The 5,082-nt window shown below is 41.2% G+C and overlaps 1 long non-coding RNA gene across 1 annotated transcript in view; it reads left to right on the top strand.

Moving 5' to 3' along the window:
* Positions 1–1,698: 1,698 nt before the first annotated feature.
* Positions 1,699–5,082, top strand: part of LOC129150893 (uncharacterized) — a 17,342-nt gene continuing 13,958 nt past the window's right edge. The window contains exon 1 of the long non-coding RNA XR_008557690.1: positions 1,699–1,744. This is a non-coding gene — a long non-coding RNA (uncharacterized LOC129150893). The remainder of the gene's footprint in view (positions 1,745–5,082) is intronic.

Genomic DNA, 5,082 nt, shown 5'->3' on the forward strand with positions numbered 1-5,082 from the left:
GTTCTTCTTTTTTATCTGATTAATGCCTCATTCAGCAAGACACAGACCATTCTTCAGGTTCAATGTCGAGTGTGTGATGGGCACAGATCTTATGATCACTAGCCTGGAAGAAAACTAAAATATCTTACCTAATAATAGACAAACATATAAATTGACCGTACCTCCACTACACCCACAGCCCATCAGGAGTGAGTATGGAAATTAACCCGACAAAGATGGCGGGTTAATTTGCATATGCAGGCGTGGAGCAGCTGGGCAGGGCGGGACGCCTGCTATGGGAGGTTGGGGAGGCAGAGGGAGCTATAGGAGCAGTGCTCCAGCCGGGAGCGGGGACTTGCAGGCTCCAGGGCAGCTGGGAGCAAAGCCAGGGGAAAGAAGGCCTGTTCTTGCATGAATATCGTGCAAGGGGCCTCTAGTCTATATATATAAAACACTAATATGCAAATAGACTGAACGGCAGAACAACTGAACAATGGAACAACCAGTCACTATGATGTGCACTGACCACCAGGAGGCGTGCATGGAACATGACGGGCATTGACTGCGGTGGTGGAACAGGTGAGTGGGGGTGCCAGACAAAGGTGGGGTGCCAGTCACTGTCATTGGGAGAGCCTCTGGTGGTTACTAAAAATTCTTTGCTCACTTGGCGCCATCAGCATGTATGAGCAGCAGCTGCCAGCCCCAATTGCCCCTCAGGGCTTCTCCACCTCCCCCTGCTCCTGAGGGGTGATCAGGGAAGCAGCTGCTGCTCACACCTGCTGCTGCCACCGGATCCAATGACTCCACCAGGTGTAAGCGGGGCTGGTGCAGTCAGCGTCTGGGAGCAGCAGTGGCAGGAGCAGCGCTGTCGGCAGAGAGGGGACTGAGGGCTGTGGCAGGAGGGACCAGGCAGGGGCACAGAGGTTGGGCTGAGACCCGACCCTGTGCCCACTGCAGCCTCACAGCCCACAGTTCCTTTCAAGGTGCACAAATTCGTGCACTGGGCCCCTAGTAATTATATAAAGCTAGAACTGGTGTCACAATCCTATTTTAGGTCACAAAAAAATAAAAAGACACTTGAATCTGTTTTCCCCAGAACTATTTGAATGATTCTGTGAATTACAATGTTAAATTCAGTTAATACCACGATTCATGAAAACTCAGAAGCACATGTTGCCTTTGAAGCAACTTCCCCACCAGTCTCTTTGCCCCAAGAAGCAGAGGCTACAGTTACTGAATTCGTCCTCCAAACAACCAGTGCGTGGAATTGGTCCCCAGTTCAGAGTGAGGGTTGCAGTACCTCTGATCATCCATTTTAAACCTGATCCATGTGTTGGCTTTCTCATTTGGATTATTTGGTAATTTACGTAGAGATAGGGATAGATTTTCACTGGTTGTTTTTTGGGAGAAGGACACCCTGATTGCTCACTAACAGAGCATTCGAAGGTCCAGATGAATTACACAGAAGGAAGAGTTTGGTGAAAATTCAGCTCTGAAGATAGAACTGGCATTTGGTCACCCACTCTTTAAAAAAAATGTTCTGCTTGTTTATTTTTAATGGGTTCTCTATGATCTCCTGAATCTGTCTGTTATTTATTTATTTATTTATTTATTTATTTATTTATTTATTTATTTTGCCTCATAAATAAGAATCTTCTCTTGTTTCCAACTAAACAGAACCTTGATGGACAGTTCTCAAAGAGCCCGAGAAGTTCCTTTGTTGAGGCCATGCTGAGGGCTGTGAATATGACTAAAGAAATGGCACGTAAGTAAAAATAGGGTCATTGCTATTTCTCAGGAGGGCAGGGTGGTATTTCTGCCAATGGTCCCTGATTAGCGGGCTTCATTGTTGCACCTTTATTAACTCAGATGAGATCAATATATTCACCCAGACCCGTGGGTTTTCTTGTACATTGTTCCTTGAAGCACTATTGTGTTTCTATCAGGGCAGAGTGGGCATCTTCTAATGTAACATTCATCTGTGACGGATCAAATTACCTTTTATTTAAAAAAAAAATCAAAATTTCCTTTTTGGACATTGAGTGAATGGCAGGCTTGACCTTTAGCAGTTTGTTTTCTGCCTCATTGTGCTCAGGGCCCTGCTGGCTAAGGAAAGTATATTTCCTTTTTTCTCTCACAACCTAATCTGACCTCTCTATGAGAAATCTGTGACAATGCCAGGTCAGAAGGCTTCTTGTCCGTGGCCTACGGCTCAGGATCATCTCTGAACAGTATTCACGTGAGATACTGGGTAGGGAAGAGTCTTATTGATTATCATTCACATTGAAATCTTCACCGAGAAAAATTTTTATCCTCAAATCGTCAAATATCACAGCTACAATTTTAAGATTAGAATGCCTCCTTTTCTCATTGTGTTCGCTGTTTGTTTTGTATCTTGACTTCTATGTATTTTTAAATAATATGGGCCTGTGGTTTTTAATGGTGTCAGACAGAGGCATGGAAACTCTTTAGTATGTATTTTATGTCTTAGTTTGAACATACATTTGTTTTTACTGGCACAAGGACTTCAAACTGTGCCTCACATTCTCACCCAGGTACATGGCATTTTTTCCCACTGAACTTCCAGCAGGTGTCATTGAGATACTGATATTTTTAGGGCTGTTTTTCCCCAGCACACTTTTTGGGTTGATTATAGAGAGATTCTTGTAAAAAGCTACTGATTGAAAAAAAGCTGAGGGCATTATCATTTTGCATACGAACTGGGGACGGTACACCATGATACATATTTTCAGTCTTGGATGAGCTATAATCAACACAGTATGCACTTCCCCTCATCCAGGCTCTGTGTGGCAGGTTCCTATGTAAATCCGTTGACACTGTAAATAGGAAATGTCAACAAATTCCAAATAAAGCCAGCTTAATAAGCTAGTGTAAGAAATGCAACATACAGAAATGAAAAGGCGGTTCCTGGTGCTGTAAGTGACTCATGAATGCACATCTGTGCTTGAGTCTTTACCGCCTACATCACAGGCATCAAGATGGGCCATGGCGTCTCACTGATTGCTCATAACATCTTGGACCTAGAGAAGCTCTTTAGGTCATTGAATCCAACTTTTAATTTTACACAGAAAGACACAGTTTCCAATGGGAATAGAATTTAGCTCAGGCTGTGACTAGTAAGAAATGGATCTGGGACCAGAAATCGTGGTTTTTGATCCAGTACCCGAACCCACTCTTGGTTTGGAAATATAAAAATAAACCATACAATAAAGCAAAGTATGAAAACACCACTTGTAATACTAAACATCGCTTTAACATGTGGCAAACTTGTTCACTTTTCAATGATATGTTTATGTTGGTTAACAGGGATGAGATTGACTTTGTTTCAATGTCCAAGTTTTGGGGAATGTGAGGAATCCTTGGTTGTTACAACTACTGCCCCTCCAAAGAGCAAGTTGAGAAAAAGAAGATGAAATGGGTAAAGTCTGTTCCATTCCTCATGTTGACCTGTTTCTGGCCATTTTAATATATCATGTGATTCCTGGCTGACTTTGGTTGTGGCAGGATTTACCTGATACTCCTTAGAATGAAAATGATGCTTATAGAATTCTAAAATTCATTCATCCATTCCTTTGATCCATAAATATTAATTCAGCACTACTCTTCCTCAAGCCTGTCTATAAACATCAAGGGCATTATCATGCAGAAGACTGAACGAGTCTTACATCCATCGGACCCACCCTAGGGATCTCAGTGGGCAGTGATTGGCCCTCCAAGAGTTACATGGGGCAGACACTGCTACTTCCAAGCACAAGTCCTAGAGTTAGTCCTGCTACCAATTTTTTTCTAATTCATGTAGATCTTTTATGAACGATCATTCTCATTCCTTCAATTCTATCATGTAACAGGGTGGTAGGTTTAATAAACATAATGTCTGTTCGTATAGTTTAAGTTTCAGGGGTAGTTATTTTGCTATCTGATTCTGACATTCACCATCTACTGGGAATATTTTATTTTACAATAATTAGTCTATTTTAAAATCCATCTTGCAAATATGAATAATAGATAATGTATTTATGAATACAGCAAAGAATTATTATTTTTCATATTTTAATTAAGGTATTAACTAAATAATGCCCAACACTGGTAAGTATTTGAAAATGCATGTACTTTTCAATTTAACTGAGAGTCCTCATAATTTTCCTTCAGTGTTGGCTTAAAACTTCCATCATTAGCTATGAATTAAGTGATTTAAACATAGTGTGATTCTTGACTTCTCTTTGAAGTGTATGCACCTTGTCTGGAAAGCATATAAAAACATTGCAATTATATCGGATGAAATTGTTCTCAAAATTTTGCAGTAACATGTAGTTACTTTTATACCCCTAAGGAACATCTATATTTAGATAAAACATCCCCTCATTCTGTACAAGAACCCATGAGATTTTTAGACTAAAGTCTCTTGAAAACATATTTAATTAGCATAGTGGCTGCTTGAGACCTACAACACCTGTGGTTTCTGGGTTGGGGAAAGTAAGCGGCTCCAGGCAGCAGTGGTCCCTGCAGGGCTCTGTGGACACGTGCAGCTGGGCTGAAATATATAATGACGTGGACTACCTGTTTCTCTCATTAATCTATCCTTTCACTCCTTGACGCTGTTTAATACCATTTAAAATGATTTAAGCTATGCTCCATCATCCAGGGCTGTTCTGAAGAAAGATGACGTGCGTAGTTACATTACAACAACTCATTGCAGGGAATATGCTGACATTTACTCATCCACACATGACTCAGGACAGCTCATGTCCTTACCCCTGACAAACAGGGGTGGGGGGAGAGAGGTTAGGATTACCAGTTGGACACCAACAAGAGAGGGGGCGGGGAGAGGCCGTGTTCCATGATCATTTATACATTTGAAAAGAAATAAAAGATAGCCATTAAATTTTGTTTAAATTAAATATCTGGGTAAGAAGGGTTGTGATTATTTCTAAGCAATTATTAACCACTGGTAGGAATCGATACATTGAGAAAACGCTAAGCCTTGGTTTATAAATTAGATACATGCTTCTCTACAGTGAGCTTCCATTAGACATATAACCTTCCAGGGAAGACGTTAGGAGGATCGAGCAAATCAAATGGATT

Source organism: Eptesicus fuscus, chromosome 12 (genome assembly GCF_027574615.1).
Source record: "Eptesicus fuscus isolate TK198812 chromosome 12, DD_ASM_mEF_20220401, whole genome shotgun sequence".
Taxonomy (NCBI): Eukaryota; Metazoa; Chordata; class Mammalia; order Chiroptera; family Vespertilionidae; genus Eptesicus; species Eptesicus fuscus.